Source organism: Rhineura floridana, chromosome 16 (assembly GCF_030035675.1).
Source record: "Rhineura floridana isolate rRhiFlo1 chromosome 16, rRhiFlo1.hap2, whole genome shotgun sequence".
NCBI lineage: Eukaryota > Metazoa > Chordata > Lepidosauria > Squamata > Rhineuridae > Rhineura > Rhineura floridana.
In genome coordinates, this window is record NC_084495.1 from 23,171,131 (window position 1) to 23,190,633 (window position 19,503).

The following is a 19,503-nucleotide window of genomic DNA, read 5'->3' on the forward strand; positions in this document are numbered from 1 at the left end:
AAGAGCTGCACTAGCTGCCCATATGCTGACTGGCCAAGTTTAAGGTCTTACAATTGACGTATGAAACCCTGAACAATGTGGGACCAGATTACCTCTAGGAATGCCTTATCTTATATACGCCTTTCTGGACACTGCGATCCTTATATTCACAAAGAGCATGGCCTTTAGTGTGATGGCACCTGCTCTTCCAATAAATATCACACAAGCACCTACCGTATTGGCTTTTAGGTGCCTGCTTAAAACTCATCCGTTTCACCCAGGCTTTCCCTGAGAGGGTGATCTAACTATGTTAATATATTAATCTGACCTGTTTTGTGATGTATTTTGTACTTGGTTTATGAATGTAATATTATAGTTCATCTTATGCTGTTCACCACAATTATATTTTCTCTTGAATTAATTAATGACACATTGCATTTGTCTGGACGATAGCAGAAGATATTTTCCCTTAATGTTGGTGGTAGAGAAATGTTTGCTAATAAGAATCTGCATCTGGAAGTGGCTACCTCACTTTGCCTGGTGGCAGGGCCTGTCCTGATATTTGGCTATGTGCAAATTAGGCCAGAAACTATCAGGAGCTGGACTCTCAGGAGCTGTATCAGTGGTGGCCATACACAAATCCAGACTTGAAATGTGTGCCAAAGGTCTGTGCTGCCAATTGATCAAGCTAGAGTCAGCACGAGGACTCAAGCGTGAGGCCAAAGTGCAGAAAATACTGTTCTGTGGCGCAGGCAGGAGCAGAAGGCCACTTTCCTAAGATGTGTGCCAGGCTTGGCCAATCCCGTTGCTTCATTCTGCCAATGGTGAGTGCTGATGCCTGCCGATCTTCCTGCCTGCTGTTATTCTCTCTTGTCAAGGCAACTGTCTGGGGACAGCCAGGAGTTGTGCTAGGGAGTCAGCTCTGTGGGGCATACTAAATACACCACAGCCAGGAAGGTGTCTATTGCCTAAGCAACAGCTCAGCCCAAGCAGGAAGCCTTTTATATACTTTTCTGTCTAGGAGGGCCCACTGGCAGCTTGGATAGGCATAGCCAACTTTGTGCCTGAGAATGCTGCTCTTCACAGAAAAATGATCAAATCCACAGTTCTGGTGGTTTATTTATTATTGTATTTAAGACGTTTATGTACCACTTAATCATTCACATTTCTAAGTAGTGTTCATAAAAACAAGCCATTCATAATACAAAACAATAAAATTATCTTAAAACCACACAGAAGGGTTCACCACAAGGGACAGCTATACATAGAGCCAAGGTTTCCTAGATATAGCTCCAGGTTGATTGTTGTTGTTACTACATTTATATGCCATCTTTCCTTCGAGAAGCTGATGGTGGCATACAACAACCCTGTGAGGTAGGTTAGGCTGAGATACAGTGACTGATCCAATGAACTGAATGGCTGAGCAAAGTATGAATCCTGGTCAACCAGGTTCCAGTCTTAATACTCTTAACCACTACATGATGCTGCCTCTCTGCTTGCAATATTTATGTGCCTGGAGACAGCTTGGAGACTTGAATATGTGCAGTCAAGTTAGTTCACTAGGCTACCAGTATGAATCAAATCTTTATTTACAGTCAACTGAGCACAAATACAGAACATAATATTAGATGTTATGAAACAAAAGGCTACATAGTAACACAAACTGCAACCAACAACATACTAGACTGTAAAAACAACTCAGTTAGTTTAATTACCATTAACAATCATACAGGGGCTGGTCAAAATGGCCAAGTTCAAGAATTTTGCCACTTACTCAGTAATTTCCTTATCTGAGCCCTCAAGTGTAACAGTCAGAAGCAACTCAGAGAGACGGCCTGGGAAAAAGTTGCATAATAGGGTACAGTAGATCTTTTCTGGTCCCTTCATAATAACTACAATTGAACAAGACGTGTGAAATAGACTCCATCATTATCACAGGGGCAGCATCTGTTGTTGCTTGGAGTTTTTTTTGTATCTGCCATCCAGAAGTTTGGAAGATAAAACATTAAATAGAGCCAGAGAGAATGCCCTCCTATACTTGGGAACTTAGGTAGGGCATCCCGTCCTTGCAAGGAAGACCTGGAAAACCCAGTGACTGGGGGGAACAGGGGCCTTGTGCAGCTGCAGACAGCTCTTGGTTATCAATATCCACTAGCCTCTGTTTGACAATCACTTTAGCGCTTTCAAGGTCCATAGAGAGCAGATCAGAAGGAGAGAGGCCTATTGAAATAACCTTTTCCACCACCGCCTGTGTCCAGGATGACCCAGAGGGATCTCTCATTATCTTAGATGTAAAGGAGCTGTGGGTGAGCACAAAGCAGCAAAGCCAGAAGTGGATAGCATAAATCCAAGCTGAGCATTTTAGGGAATTAAGGGAGGCCAACCTCTAAGTTAAGAGTGGCTCCAGAGACACATCTGGGGACACAAAAAGAATCAAAGGAATCAAATTTGGTTTTATAAACATGGATGACCGCTGGCAAAATTTTTCCACCCTTTGTGAAGAAGAAGTGGGTCATTGCACCCATGTTTTGCTCAGCTTTAGCCTTGACAAATTTTTCCTGAATTCTCCAGCTTCCTGCTTCATGGAACCAAAGACCCAGGTATTTATAGGAATCAGCCTGTTCAACTCTGTCATTTCCCAAGGACCAGGGATACCTAACCTTTCTCTTAGAGAATACCAGCACTTTGGATTTAGCATAATTAATTGTAAGAAGATTTTTTTTGCAGTACTCCACAAAGCCACTCAGTAGTCTCTTGAGATCCAGCCGAGTTTGAGAAATTAAAACTGCATCGTCTGCGTAAAGCAGAATAGATACCTTTTTAAGCCCAATCTTGGGTGGATGGAATTGTATCATTCCCAATACAGAGGCTACCTTTCAGAAGAGCTTTGCGGATACCATGGACTGCAAAAAAGACAAATAATTGGTTATTAGAACAAATTAAACCAGAACTATCACTAGAAGCTTGGAAAAACAGAAGGAAGTAGAAAAAGAGGAAGGCCAAACAAGAGATGGGTTGATTCCATAAAGGAAGCCACAGACCTGAACTTACAAGATCTGAACAGGGTGGTTCATAACAGATTCTCTTGGAGGTCACTGATTCATAGGGTTGCCATAAGTCATAGTCGACTTGGAGGCACATAACAACAACAATTCTCCTCACAGAGCTACAATTTCCAGAGTGGTTTAACAGTCAGTCTCTCTTCCCAGTGAACTCCGGGTGTTGTAGCTCTATGAGCAGAATAGAGGTCTCCTAACCAGTAGTGTAGTGGCAAATTCAGAAGAGCAGGGTCCCTTCATGATAGTCACAGCCACACACCCTCCCCTTTTTTTCTTTTGCTGCTGGATTGAGAATGAGATCCTTGTGAATGCCTTCTCCAACAACAACAGATATTCCTAGGAGCCAATCAGTGTGAAAGGGGAGTGTGCTAGCTATTGACAAGAATCTTCTCAGTGGCTGACTCACCTCCTTTCACTCTCATTGGCTCCAAGCAGCAGGACAAGGAAGCACTCTTATCAGTGCCCAACACACTCCCGTTTGATGCTGATTGGCTTGTAGGATGCTGGAGACATGGGAACCTTGCTGGGACCTGGCTCCCAAAAATGTAAGGGGTCTAAGACCCCCTGAGACCCCAGATGCCCTCACCCCTGTTCCTAACATCTCTCAGCACCCTTGATAGACTAAACTTCCCAGGATTCTTGGGAGGGAAGCCATTTAATAATAGTGAATGTATGGTGTGAATGCAATCAGGGGCAGCCATGCTGAAAGCTCTCTTCTGAGTTACTGTGAAGCAGACTTGTGATATTTTAGGGACTTCAATGAGAAACTCCTGAAGAATGCAATGACCTACTGGGTGTATATGCAATATGGTAGTCTTTCAAGCAATCAGGTCCTGAGCTGTATAGGGTCGTATATGTTAATTCCAAAACCTTGAAATTGGCCCAGTAGCAATTTGGCAGCCAGCACAGATCCCACAGACAAGAGGTGTTTTGCCTTTTGTCAGAATTGCAGACGTGTCTGTAAATGACCTTATTCTTTCACAATAAAAGCTTAAATCAACAAATATCTGTTTCTGGAGAATCAAAGCTGTGGAAAAAGGGCACCTGTGACTCAGTCGGTAGAGCCAGAAACAAGTCTGAGCTTTCATTGCCATGAAAGGGCTAAATTATGCAGCACATATTCTGAGGTGGTTTTTTTTTCCAGGTAAGCTATAAAGTGGTGCTTACACCTTTTAGAAGAAATGAAGGCAAGGAAAGGAATGCAAACAGAAGGGGAACCTTTTGGTATGGGGAACCTCTGGCCCCCCAGATGTTGCTGTATTACAACTGTACCAAGTCAATGTACCAAGGGATGATGGGAGTTGTAGTTCAGCAACATCTGGAGCGCCAAAGGTCCCTTATTCCTGATCTGAGTGAATGCTAGGATTGCAATCCCAACCATGTTTACTCAGAAGTAAGTCCCATTGAATTCCTACTCCCTGATATGCGGGGTTGGGATTTTACCCCAGACTTCTTCTGGTGCCTGCCTACATCTCACTACCAGTTACAAACAATGGAAAGGAAAATGAAACCAAACTAATTTACCCCTAAGGGGCCATGTCAATATGACTAAACTACACAGCGAGGAAACATTGCCAAATTCCCCAATGCCAACAAATATATGAAATTCACTCCTCTCTGTGGTCAGGTTAGTTGGAATTTCCAGGGCTGGTTCAGGAATATCGTTATTGCACACCAGCAATCCTGGCTTACAGTGCAATCTAACTCAGGGGAAGCTTGCATAAATTGTGCTGGAGCAAAAGAAGCTGGCGTAAACTTCCGCTGCATCCAGTTGCCGTTCAGGAGCCTTTGGGTTGGCTGAACGCTGGCTCAGCCAGGAGCTATGCACAGGGACCAGAAAGTAAGGTGTCCCTCTCCTCTTCTCCTTGGTGAGATGAGGACAGCATCTGGCCACTGACATTACACAAGCACCTTCACTTTATATTGTTTTAGACACTGAAAATATTTTTGTTTCGGGAAGCCTAGCACTTGATTTGTTTAAAAGTTTTATTGATTTTGTCTTTGTTTTTAATGATGATGTAGAATTGTTTTTTAATTGGTTTGTGGACTTTAGCTGGGTTTTTATCTATAATTTTATTTATACACTGGCACTGCTTGGAGAGCTTTTTGATCTAGTGGTTTATAAATTTTCCATATAAATATTTCTCAGTAGAATGGGAAGCTGCTAAACCCAGGGTTTGGGGTGGAGCTAGTTAGAAATATACTTCAGTGCTGAACTCATGCCATAAAAAAGATATCCTAAACCCTTGGGCAAACATGAGGCTAGTTTCAGCCTAGAGTATTCTAATGATGGCAGGCTATCAAGTGATAATTGCATTTGCCATGCAGCTAATGCACCAACTCTTAAGTGTGTATAGTACCATCTTTGTTTAAATATGAGTGAGTCTAGTTATGTAAATCTAAAGAATGTCCTTTTATGCCCAGTGGCCGTGATAAGATTGCTCAACCCGAGAACTGTAGTAAAAGCAGAGATGATTGATGTAGCATAACATCATACATTAAACAACAAAAGTGTCAGCAGCCAACTTGAAAGGAACACTGCTGTAGAGAAGGGAATAAATGCATCTTTTAAATGATTGAACTGTTAAAAGAGAAGAAGCTAACAGAAGGCTAAGAAGAACTAGATTTGTTGACTAATGAAAGGCATGTCTTTCGTAGCTTCAAAAAGTTAATTCTAAAAACTGCCTGGAGCAATTTTTAATGAGGTTTGTGACTCATCTGCCTTTTAGATAGGACAATAGCTTACAAGGGATAAGTTAAAGGGTTCCCCAAGGACTTGTGATGTGTTTATGGTGGAACCACCTGTGTTTCCACTGGGAAATGTGCATCAAGTAGGTGGAGAAAGGCATATATTTAAGAAATGCAAAATCTCAGTGAATAGTAAGTTAAAAACAACTTGGGTTAAATGGATGCTATTATCAACACTGAACATTAACAGATGCTTTTATAAACCAATGTCATGTACTCATATTTTGGAAGTATTTCATTTTCTAAGAGATCGTCTTCCCTCCAGTATTCAGTCACTGGTGGGAATCTGACATTCACCTTAGAACTAGAGGTTGATGGTGATGTAGTTACTTCCCCAACACTAGCACCAACATTGCCTTGGGCATGTAGGAGGCTAAGGCTATCTTTTACAAGTCACACCATTGGTCAGTCCAGTCTAGCACGCTGTTGTCTACATACCCTGATGGGCATGCAAAGTATGTGCTCTCCAATTTTGCATTCAAAGTGTATGCTCTCCTATTGAGCTATTGTGCATTAACGTGGCTGTGCAACTGTCATGAGCACCTCTTGGATAATGCCTGTGATACTGCTGATTATGAGTGACATCACTTTTAGTCTTTGCCCTTGTATAGTGTATGTGTATATTCTGTACAGTGTGTATTCTCATGAGTTGCCTTCAGCATCCCATAAAGAGGGGCGATATGATTCTTGTTAATAAACAGTGAATATGCCCTAGTAATTTGGAACATTTAAAAAGGGTTAATTTTCTTTTCTTTGATTGCACTTGTTTTAAGGTTAAAAAGGCTGGGGTAACTTTTTCACCCCCATCTCTCTCTCTCCAGTAAATATTGTGAAAGTTGCATTTCAACTTTACTCCCAACATACCCGAATGTTTGGATTTATCCAAAGGTTTGGAGGATTGGCTTTTCCCGTAAAATTTCTTATCTATTGTTATACATCTCATTATAAAAGAGTGATACCCTTGTGTGAGTCTTTTTTAAATTGGAGACCATTTCTATGGAGGCCCTTTTCAGGTATTCCAATTAGAGGCATAGAATAACAACATCACAAGAGAAACAAGCAACAAAAGGGAACTATGCTCCCCCCTTTTCCAAATCATTTATTAATAATCTTCAAGGGACAATAATCTCTCTATTTTCAAACTGTACTTGGTTGAAGCCCTTCTTGAAAGTCTCATTTCCCTTTCACCTGAAAATGCAAAAAGCCTTGAGAGACATGCAAAGATTAAAAACACGGGAGCCTGCCGCTGATCAACTTTGCTCTCAGCAGTAGGCGATGTTGTAATTAGTGGGAATTACCCATATGGGGTTTAAAAGACATTGTGATAACAGAGTCTGGGGAAGAAAAAGACTTACAAAAGCCATGGAGGCGTACATCGAGCTGCTACATCCTGGTCTTTACTGTAGGTCTTTTGGATAGTTGCTTCTAAATGGGGAGGTGTCACCATTTGGTGCTGCACAACTCTGCCTTTGGATGCAGGGCTGGTCACAGACCTTTTCTTGTGCCTAATAGGCCTCTTGCCTTTCATTGCTTCAGGAATCAATCTGTCCCATTAGGACTTCATCAATAATTACTTGAGAGCAATTGCACTACTTAATGCCACTAATTGGTGCAGTTTCTGAGTTTCCCAAACAATAACTCATTAATTTCTGAACGGCAATTAGACCTACTGTTCAGCTGACGCTATTTGTTGAAGCCTATAAAGTTTTGCATCTTTATGAAAGTTTGGTTTTCTTTGTTGGAGCACCTGTTCCAGGGGGCCACTGAACCAGGAACATAAGAAGCTGCCTTACACTGCTTTAAACCATTGGTCCATCTAGCTCTGTATTGTCTATAATGGACTGGCAATGGCTCTCCAGAGATTCAGGCAGGGGTTATTTGCAGTCCCACCTGGAGATGCTGGGGATGGAATCTGTGACCTTCTGCATGCAAAGCAGATGCTCTACCACTGAGCTATGGCCCTTCCCCTGATGCTTGTTAGTACTTATACTTCCATATGTTCCAACTGTTGGCTTACTAGATCTCCAGTCCATGTCCCTGGTAAATTTCTATTTTCAAAGGGGTACCCACAGAGTCCTGTTGTAAAGTATACTACTCAATCACAACTCTGTCTTTGGATGCCAGGCTGGTTGCAGGCCTTTTCTCGTGCCTAGCAGGCCTCTTGCCTTTCATTACTTCAGGATGCAATCAATCATCCCTATTCCCCCCTCCCCCCTTTTTGCCATTGGAAATTCCATAATAGTTTGGGGTTTTTTAGTGAGTTACTCGAAGATCAAGCTCTGGTCATAGTAAATGAGACATAATTTCCATTATTATAAAATGTGGGAATGAGGTTTTTAAAGTAAATCGCTGGAGTAGGGAGCCCAGTTTCAAATGGGACCATAGTGTGAGGTTCAGAGCTTTTTTGAACTACAACTCCCATCAGCCCAATCCAGTGGCTGGCTGGGGCTGATGGGAGTTGTAGTTCAAAAAAAGTAACTTTTCCAAGCTCTAGTGAGGTTAGAGGGATTTAACCTTTGCTGTGATCCCATTCTGGATTGTCTGCATCTGTCTAGGAAAAACAAATATCCCAATGAGACCTTTCCCAAATATCAGGCATGGAGAGACCAATCCAGATGGAGATCACAGTGGAGTGCAAAAGATTAAAACCCTCTGCACTATAGTTCAGGGCCCCAAGCCTGCCACTTACTTTTACTAATTGCACAAATGCTGTCTCATTTAGTTTAACCATCAACGGTGGATGTGCATGGAAGCCAAGAGAACATGTCATGCACAGGCTGCCATTTCACAGAGTGCAGCTATTGGAGTATATTTTAGACTGTTGACCTTTGTAAGACAACTATGCTCTCTAATAATATCTTTAACCAAAAGAGCAAACACTCTCCTGACATTCCAATGGAATAGAAGCCGATAGCACAGTAAATGAATATATCAGATAGAAGGTGCAGCAGACCCTTCTGTAATGGGTAACAGTTGGAGGAGGAGAAGTAGGAGATGGTTGAGAGCTTTGGTTTGAGACAGATAATATAAGCATGCCCCTATATTTGTCTTTGAGAAGTTGGAGGATATGCACTAATGCTTGTTAGCTGATATTTGTTCCTGGTTGGTGGAGGCTAGTCCATTAGGGGAAATGTGGCACTGTCCCACCAACCTCAGTCTGCCCTCAACCAGCCCCCACCTGCCTGCCTTACTTACAACCAGTCCAGGGGCATATAAGAAGAGCCTGCTGGATCAGGCCAGTGGCCCATCTAGTCCAGCATCCTGTTCTCACAGTGGCCAACCAGACCCCCCAATGGGAAACCTGCAAGCAGAACCTGAGTGCAAAGAACACTCTCCCCTCCTGCAGTTTCCAGCAACTGGTATTTGAAAGCATACTGTCTCCACCTATGGAGGCAGAGCATGGTCATCATGGTCAATAGCCATTGATAGCTTTTTCCTCCATGAATTTGTCAAATCCTCCTTTAAATCCATCCAAATTGGTGGCCATCACTGGCTCTTGTGGGAGCAAATTCCATAGTTAAACTATGCTCTGTGTGAAGAAGTATTTTCTTTTGTCTGTCCTGAATCTTTCAATATTCAGCTTCATTGGATGTCCATGAGTTCTAGTGTTATGACAGAAGGAGAAAAGCTTCTCACTATCCCCTTTCTTCATATCATGCATCCTTTTATACACTTCTATCATGTCACCTCTGACTGGCCTTCTCTAAACTAAAATGTCCCCAATGCGGCAACCCGTCCTCACAGGGGAGTCACTCCATCCCACTGATTATTCTGGTTGTCCTTTTCTGAAGCTTTCCCAGCTCTGTGATATCCTTTTTGAGGTGAAGCAACCAGAACTATACACAGTATTCCAAATGTGGCCGCACCATAGCTTTATATAACAGCATTATGATATCGGCAGTTTTATTTTCAATATCTTTCCTAATGATCCCTAGCATGGAAATTGCCTTTTTCACAGCTGCCGCTATCCACATGAGGGTGCCACTGCCTGTCTGATTTTTCCTCCTTAGTCTCAGTATTGCCCTTGTAGAACTCAGCCGGGGTTGGGGAGGAGAAGAATAGGGACAAGACTCAATCAGGCCAGTGGCCCATCTAGTCCAGCATCCTGTTCTCACAGTGGATAACCAGGTGCCAATGAACAGTAGTTGGCTCTCCTCTGGCTCCACCTACTGTTCGGCTCCCTGATTTCTGCCCCACCAGACCCAATGTGCTCCAGCCATCCCTGTTCCTAGTTAAACTCTGAAATTCATCCCCATGACAAATCAAAGCTTTATTGTTATTGTCAATGACCAGCATAAAATAGAGACATAAAACTCATGTAAGAGGAGATTATCCTAATATACAGAGGAATAAAATGCAATAAATTGGGATAAGAAAATACAGGATGAAATTGTTAAAACATATTATAAGATTGTATTTCTATTTTATGCTGGTCATTGTTAGTAACAATAAAGATTTGACTCTGATCCCCATGACAGGTAATGATGGCCACCATTGGATGGCTTAAGAGGAAGACGAGACAAATTAATGGATGATAAGACAAATAATTGGGTGTTAGAAGAAATTAAACCAGAACTATCACTAGCTAAAATGATGAAACTGAGGTTATCACATTTTGGACACAGAATGAGAAGACATGATTCACTAGAAAAGACAATAATGCTGGGAAAAACAGAAGGGAGTAGAAAAAGAAGAAGGCCAAACAAGAGATGGATTGAGTCCATAAAGAAAGCCACAGTCCTGAACTTACAAGATCTGAACAGGGTGGTTCACGACAAAAGTTACTGGAAGTTGCTTATTCATAGGGTCGCCATAAGTCGTAATCGACTTGAAGGCACATTACACACATACACAGATATCAATGGCTACTAGCCATAACTGTGCTGCTTCCACTATTGAAAGCAATCTGTCTCTGCATACCAGTTGCTGGGAGTTACAAGTGGGGAAAGCACTGTTGCACTCAGGTTCTGCTTGCCTTGCATTGGGGCATCCGACTGATCACTATGAGAACAGGATGCTGGAGTAGATGGGCTCTTGGCCTGACCCAACAGGGCTCTTACGTTCTTAGTCACCAACGCCTTGAGTCACTATTATGTGGGTACAAAGCAGAAGAGTGGGCTAGTCCCTGTTGACATGGATGGGGACCTCCTCTATCCTTACTCTCAACTCACTCCCTCTCTACTCCCATCTAATGTACATGACTTTGCAAACATAGCAATTTGCCTGATTTATTTATTTAATGAAATTTATATGCCACTTGACTGCAAAAAAACACAACCCAAATCCTCTAAGCCATTTACAAAACACATTAACATTATCGATAAGACAGTTAAAAACAAGTAATTGAAAACATTTTGAAAACAATTCAAATAGCAACAGGCTAAAAAGATTAAAACACATCGACATCTATGCTTCTGGATAGGCTTGCCTAAACAAAAATGTTTTAAGCGGGCACCTACAAGAATACAGTGAAGGCACCTGCCTGATGTCAATAGGGAGTTCCAGAGTAGGTGCTGCCACACTAAAGAAGAGGAACGAGTATTATGTGGCACCTGTAACAGTGCCTGTTTCACAGATAGAAGTGCTTGAGTGGGCACATATGGGGTAAAGCATTCCCTCAAATAAATGAGTCCCAAGCTGTTGGGCTTTATATATTAACAGTAACACCTTGAACTTGATTGACCTGTAACAAATCGGCAGCCAGTGCAGAACCCTGAGCCAAGGGGTTATATGCTGACAGGGTCTTACTCCTGTCAGCAATCTGGCTGCAGCATTCTGCCCTAACTGCATTTTCTACCCTGATTGGCAGTGGCTGTCCAGGTTTTCAAACAGGGAACATTCCCATCCTTACCTGGAAATACTAGGGTTTGAACCTGGGACCTTCTGCACCACAGAGCAGATGCTCTACTGCCCATCTCTGGCGGCTGTACTTGTGTGGTGGTGCTATATGGACCGGCTGCACTAGTGCAACATTAAACGCTGTGATTTGTGCACAGGTAAAAATAGGGAATGTTGGACCCATCTTCATTCTGAATTTGTTTTGCACAACAAACCATAAGATCAAGTTGTCAGCCATCCCGATTTAGTAATAAAGCTGCCAGCTGTTCATTGAAGCTATAAGACTTCCCCCCCCTCTTTTGGCCCAGGGATTAAACCCCATCTTTGTTGTTCATTTCCTGGCCCAGCTGCTTTCCAGTTTGGTTTAGTATTTAGTTTGCAGCTTAGTTGTACCATTTAGAGAACAAAATCAAACAATTTGGAGAACAAAGAAGCTTCCCTCTAGGCAGCAGGGAAATTGCAGCATTTTTTTTCTGAAATAAACCATTAAGTCTACTTAGATTTCAGTGTTTGTGTAATTTTTTTTTCACATGTAGGGAAATCGCTTTCTTTCTTTCCACTTATCTGAAGTCAATGAGTCTAGTAATTCGGAATGCGTTTAGTCACCACTGCCCTAAAAGGCAAGGCTGTTGTAACATGTCTGTCTGTTAGAGGGATGATGGGAACATGGAGATGGCAGAATCTCAGGGGTTCATTACTGGCACATAGGAGGCAGCTTGTGTCTTGCAAGGCTTAAGCAGCCTGTCTCTCTAAGAAGAAAACAAAAGGGCAGATCCTGTACAGCAAAGAATAGCCAGATTCAATTTCTCCAATGTAGGAACATGTTTTTGCGGCTGCAGAAAAGGCTAATGTGATTTTAGGCTGCATGAACAGAACCATTGTTTCCAAACAGCAGCAAGAGTTCCACTTTAGTTTGCTCTTGTCATTTGGGACACTGTGTCCAGTTCTGGTGCCACACTTTAAGAAGAATATAGATAGCTATAGATATATTGGAACAATATATCTATATTTTTGGCCAGGGCCAAGAAGATGCCAGCATGGTTAACGAGCAAAGTCAAGGAAGCTCTTAGAGGCAAAAAGTCTTCCTTCAAAAAATGGAAGTCTTGTCCAAATGAAGAAAATAAAAAAGAACACAAACTCTAGCAAAAGAAATGCAAGAAGACAATAAGGGATGCTAAAAAAGAATTTGAGGAGCACATTGCTAAGAACATAAAAACCAACAACAAAAAATTCTATAAATACATTCAAAGCAGGAGACCATCTAGGGAGACGATTGGACCCTTGGATGATAAGGGAGTCAAAGGTGTACTAAAGAACGATAAGGAGATTGCAGAGAAGCTAAATGAATTCTTTGCATCTGTCTTCACAGTGGAAGATATAGGGCAGATCCCTGAACCTGAACTAACATTTGCAGGAAGGGATTCTGAGGAACTGAGACAAATAGTGGTAACAAGAGAGGAAGTTCTAAGCTTAATGGACAATATAAAAACTGACAAATCACCAGGCCCGGATGGCATCCACCCGAGAGTTCTCAAAGAACTCAAATGTGAAATTGCTCATCTGCTAACTAAAATATGTAACTTGTCCCTTGGGTCCTCCTCCGTGCCTGAGGACTGGAAAGTGGCAAATGTAACGCCAATATTCAAAAAGGGATCCAGAGGGGATCCCGGAAATTACAGGCCAGTTAGCTTAACTTCTGTCCCTGGAAAACTGGTAGAAAGTATTATTAAAGCTAGATTAACTAAGCACATACAAGAACAAGCCTTGCTGAAGCAGAGCCAGCATGGCTTCTGCAAGGGAAAGTCCTGTCTCAGTAACCTATTAGAATTGTTTGAGAGTGTCAACAAGCATATAGATAGAGGTGATCCAGTGGACATAGTGTACTTAGACTTTCAAAAAGCGTTTGACAAGGTACCTCACCAAAGGCTTCTGAGGAAGCTTAGCAGTCATGGAATAAGAGGAGAGGTCCTCTTGTGGATAAGGAATTGGTTAAGAAGCAGAAAACAGAGAGTAGGAATAAACGGACAGTTCTCCCAATGGAGGGCTGTAGAAAGTGGAGTCCCTCAAGGATCGGTATTGGGACCTGTACTTTTCAACTTGTTCATTAATGACCTAGAATTAGGAGTGAGCAGTGAAGTGGCCAAGTTTGCTGATGACACTAAATTGTTCAGTGTTGTTAAAACAAAAAGGGATTGCGAAGAGCTCCAAAAAGACCTCTCCAAACTGAGTGAATGGGCAGAAAAATGGCAAATGCAATTCAATATAAACAAGTGTAAAATTATGCATATTGGAGCAAAAAATCTTAATTTCACATATACGCTCATGGGGTCTGAACTGGCGGTGACCGACCAGGAGAGAGACCTCGGGGTTGTAGTGGACAGCACGATGAAAATGTCGACCCAGTGTGCGGCAGCTGTGAAAAAGGCAAATTCCATGCTAGCGATAATTAGGAAAGGTATTGAAAATAAAACAGCCAATATCATAATGCCATTGTATAAATCTATGGTGCGGCCACATTTGGAATACTGTGTACAGTTCTGGTCGCCTCATCTCAAAGAGGATATTATAGAGTTGGAAAAGGTTCAGAAGAGGGCAACCAGAATGATGAAGGGGATGGAGCAACTCCCTTACGAGGAAAGGTTGCAGCATTTGGGGCTTTTTAGTTTAGAGAAAAGGCGGGTCAGAGGAGACATGATAGAAGTGTATAAAATTATGCATGGCATTGAGAAAGTGGATAGAGAAAAGTTCTTCTCCCTCTCTCATAATACTAGAACTCGTGGACATTCAAAGAAGCTGAATGTTGGAAGATTCAGGACAGACAAAAGGAAGTACTTCTTTACTCAGCGCATAGTTAAACTATGGAATTTGCTCCCACAAGATGCAGTAATGGCCACCAGCTTGGACGGCTTTAAAAGATTAGACAAATTCATGGAGGACAGGGCTATCAATGGCTACTAGCCATGATGGCTGTGCTCTGCCACCCTAGTCAGAGGCAGCATGCTTCTGAAAACCAGTTGCCGGAAGCCTCAGGAGGGGAGAGTGTTCTTGCACTCGGGTCCTGCTTGTGGGCTTCCCCCAGGCACCTGGTTGGCCACTGTGAGAACAGGATGCTGGACTAGATGGGCCACTGGCCTGATCCAGCAGGCTCTTCTTATGTTCTTATGTTCTTAAGTTCAAAGGTGGGTGATGAAGACAGTTGACATGGAAAACAAACCCTGTGGGGCAAGTTTAAAGGAACTGGGTGTGTATAGGCTGCAGAAGGAGGAACACAGGAGTACTCTACAAATAGCATGGAATCCACTGCACCAGCTGCAGCTTCCACATAATATAAAGTGTGTTACAGTAATCGAATCTTGAGGTTACCAATGCATGGCCCACTGTGGTCCAGTTGTTCTAGTTCATGGCTTCCCTTCATTGAACAGGATTTGGATTAGATGACCTGAAAGGTTCCCTATAACTTTATGATTCAGTTTACTGGAAGGATGTCAATCCTGAGCAATGATGTGTGCAGAAATTCAATGGGTATGCCTCCTCTGATGGTGGGCAATTCTGTGGCTTCCACCAGGAATGAGCTACTCAGGCTAAATGCAATAAAATTACACACTCAATCAGAAGGCTTATTTGAAGGATGCAAAACTGCTAGACTACTGTTATGCATTGTGCATGGGGCTGCCTTTGAAGATTATTTGGAAACTTCAGTGGGATCAAAACATGGCAGATTACAGACTTGGTCTAGTAAGTTATAACACTTCTCACCAATTTTAAGACATCTTGGCTGTGTATTCCAAACATATTTTGAATAACTGGTTTTCAGATTCTAAGCCCTAAACGACATACAGAACTGCACTGCTCCAGTGAGAATCTGTACATTTATGAAGATATGCATAGGCAAGGAGTTCTCCAGTTACTCTTGCCATAGATGGGCGAAGGGCCTTTTCTGTAGTGGGACTGGAAGTCTCCCTCACAGAAACTTGCGTGGTACTTGGCTTCAGGAGTTTTAGGCACAAGGCTAAGAGTTTTTCATTTGCCCCAGTTTTAATGTATAACTTGGCAAGACCATAAAGAAATGTCCTGCTGGATCAGACCAAAGGCCAATCTAGTCTCACATCTTGTTCCCACAGTGGCCAACCAAATGCCCTTGGAAAGTGTGAAAGCAGGGCATGAGCACAATAGCCCTTTTCTATTGTTATTCCCAAGTGACTGTTATTCACACTGCTGTGCACATCCATCATGATGCTTCTATGTTGTGTTTCCTGAGTTTTATTGATGCTTTTACAGCCGAACTTTTATAGTTTAAGGTTGATTTGTTATAATTTTAAGTATTTTGGGGTGGGTTGGAAGATGCTGGAAAGTAGATAGTCCCCCCCCCAATACTAAATAAATAAATAAATGTAGAGAGACAGTAGGCTGCCTTTTCATGGGTGTATCCTTCGGACTCTGACAACTGGCCCTACCATCAGGCAGCTGATTTTGGGTGTTGGAAAAGGGCAGCAAATGGTTACTCATTCAATGTATTGTTGTGTGCCGCCCCAATATCTTGAGTGGTGCAAGATTTCCAGGAGTTCTTTTGCTTGCCTGGGGTTTGGTTTCCTGGGAAAGAAGGCCAGCGGAGTCTATGGTGTCTTTATGAAATATGGTTTATTAACACACATTCACAGCCTGGATGGAGGGGTTCAAAGCATTAGCAGTCCAATAGATCTTGCTTTTCCATCAGGCTTATAGGAGGCATCCTGCAACCATTGTGCAGGGAGCAGACCCCTCTGCATGTCTCCAGTTCCCAGTCTTTCCTCAGACTAACTAAAAACACAAGCCTCTCTTTGGCCCCAGGAGGGTGGGGGTGCTCTCCTGAAGATTTTCAATAACAATAGGATCTCCCTGGCCCATTTGCCAGTTAATGGGCACTTGACAGACCCATTAGCCCACCTGGCCACTCTATTAGGGTAACAAAAGAGACTCATTTGACCAGCAAAGCAGGTTTCTCAGCTGCAGAGCCCACCTCCAGGTGCAGGTTTCCAAATTGGAGGCTGGAAGGAGATTCATAGAAATCATTTATTTCAACCCCCTTCCCTGACAAAGGTCTGTTGCACACCTGCAAACAGACAACAGAATAACAGCTTTTCCTATAAAGAAATAACAGATAGAGGTTAATAAGACATTGAAATACACACAATCAAACGCACAGCCATAGTACAGTCGCATTTCCACACAACCCAAGTACAAAAGCAATCCATTCTTTTACAGCAAGTTTTCAATTAAATTCTCTCTTTAGGCTTCCTCTTCTTTCTTGGAGCTCCCAGTCACAGTTCTGCATCCAAACTGCTTACCCAGTCCTCATACCTGGCGGTGCCCAAGATGGTGAGTTCCCGACATGTTTAAGCCAGATTACAGCCCGGTACTGGAGCTCCTTTGTCCTGCCCTGTGCCACTGCAGCACAGCAGCCCTCAAAGACACAAACATTTCCCCTTTGCTCTCCTAAACAGTTCCACACACACACACAAATCTAACAGGCATAGTATAGCAATGTAAAAACCTATCAGCGTAATTCCTAAAAAATAATTAAATAGTTCATATCCATACAAGTGTGCAAAATGTACAAATCAAAATCCAAAAAGCAATGCTAAAACCATCAGGAAGAATTCCTACAGCAAATCAGTACACAGTCCCATAAGCACAACCCTCACCCACAAAGCATGCAGTTGACCACATGGCCCTTTGTCATGGAGTTCCCAGTCCAAGCTGATCCCTTCTGCTGCCTGAAAAATCTTGGGACGCATCTCAAGGAACACATTTGTTTTCACACCAGCATACGGCTGACTGTAGCCATCTTCCTCCCACTTGCTGCCCTGCGAAAAGTCTTTAAGCCAGTCCACTTCATCTCCTGCCCCAAACTCCAAATCAAAGTCCTGCCACAAGTCTTTGTCTGGGGGCATCTTCTTCAGGACTAGCTGGCCTAGCCCACCCAGGCTGGTGGAAAGAAATCTTCCTTTCTGTTCACCCTTGCCATCTCCAGAGTAAATTGTGGGTCCAAACAGACACAGGTAACCCTCCCAGTGTCTCTTGCCCCCAAAACTCACAGGACCCTAGAAGACCCTTGCTGCTGGAGCTTGCTTAAGGGCTTCACCTACGGCAGGAGCCAGATCCCACTCTGTTAGGCCATCAGTGGGCATCCAAATTGCAGAGTCACTCAAGGATTTGATCTCACCCATTTCTGCAGGTGCTGACAGCTCCTCTTGGACTTACAAGCCTCCAGCTTTTCCTCCCGTACTTTCTCTTGCACTGCCATTTCTCCAAGTGCTGGCATCTCCTCTCACACACACGGTTCCTCCTGCACTTTCTTCCACAGCTGGCTCACACGGGGTGAAGAAATCTATCAACAGCTGCTTTTTCCCAGCCTGTAGTTTACCTTTCTCCAAGGCCCTTTCTTCCTCCTGCACTACTTCGTCAACATGTAGCACATGTGGAACAGAGAAATCTATGAGCAGCATCTCTTCTCAAGCCTGTACTCCACTTTCTTCCAAGGCATCTTCCTCTTCATTTTCAAGCCTGTCCTCCTTCAATTCTTGGGGCTTCACCTCCATCTTTCTGGCATCTTCCCCTCTGGCAGGCTCCTGGACAATCAAGGCCTCTTCGTCCACCACTGACTGCAGCTCCACACCTTTCAGCTGCTCATCCATTTCCTGGATCTTTTTAGCTGCCTCTGTCTTGGTGCTCTGTAGCTGGGCTCCCAGGTCATTCTCAGCCCCTTGCTGTGACTGATCAGGCATGGCTCTCACCTCCTCACATGAGATCTCCTTTTTCTCTCCAAAGAGGCTTTCCATTCTCTCTTCAAATTGTTACTGGTCTTCCTGGCACTCCCACTGCCTTTGCTGCTGAAGATGCCACAATTTCATCTGCTCTAGGAGTACTGCTAATTCTCACTCCATTTTGACTCAGGCACACCTTGCTCGCAATTCTTCTTTCAGGAAACTCAATCCCGCTTCTAACACCAATGTTGTGTGCCACCCCAATCTCTGAGTGGTGCAAGACTTCCAGGGGTCCCTGCGCTTGCCCAGGGTTTGGTATCCTTGGAAAGAAGGTCAGCAGAGTCTATGGTGTCTTTATGAAATATGGTTTATTTACACACATTCACAGCCTGGATGGAGGGATTCAAAGCATTAGCAGTCCAATAGATCTTGCTTTTCCATGAGGCTTACAGCATAGGAGGCATCCTGAAGCCATCATGCACCAAGCAGGCCTTTCTGTGTGTCTCTAGTTCCCAGCCTTTTCTCAGACTAGCTAAAAACAGAAGCCTCTCTTTGGCCCCAGGATGGGGTGTGTGCTCTCCTAAAGATTTTCAATAACAACAGGATTTCCCTGGTCTATTTGCCAGTTGATGGACACTTGACAGACCAATTAGCCCACCTGGCCACTCTATTAGACTAACAAAGGAGACTCATCTGACAGGAGCAGGTTTCTCAGCTGCAGAGCCCACCTCCAGGTGCAGGGTCCCAAATCAGAGTCTGGAAGGGGACTCAGAGAAATCATCTACCTAACTCCCAAACCAATAACAGCATTTTTGCTCCCAGGAAGAGCAAAAGAGATTTGAAATTTCTGCTTCAGATGCCAAAATAATTTGGCTAGGTTGGATATTATTATGCACCAAAACCTGGCTGTTTTGCCTTAAAATAGCAACATATTTTGGGTCAGCACTGTTCAGGCGCCCTTGCATTAGGGACGGGGAACCTGAGGCCTGCCTCGTATTGTTCAATTACAACACCCATCATCCCTGAACATTGGCCATGCTGGCTAAAACTGATGGGCATTAGAGACCAACAACATCTCCATAGGTTCCCCGCTTTACATGTTTAATTTGTTTGTTTTTTGTGGCACTCTCATGGGT

At 43.2% G+C, this 19,503-nt stretch overlaps 1 long non-coding RNA gene across 1 annotated transcript in view; it reads left to right on the plus strand.

Annotated features, from left to right (window-relative positions):
• Positions 1-723: 723 nt before the first annotated feature.
• LOC133371130 (uncharacterized) overlaps positions 724-19,503 on the plus strand; it is a 67,030-nt gene continuing 48,250 nt past the window's right edge. Inside the window, exon 1 of the long non-coding RNA XR_009759262.1 lies at positions 724-803. This is a non-coding gene — a long non-coding RNA (uncharacterized LOC133371130). The remainder of the gene's footprint in view (positions 804-19,503) is intronic.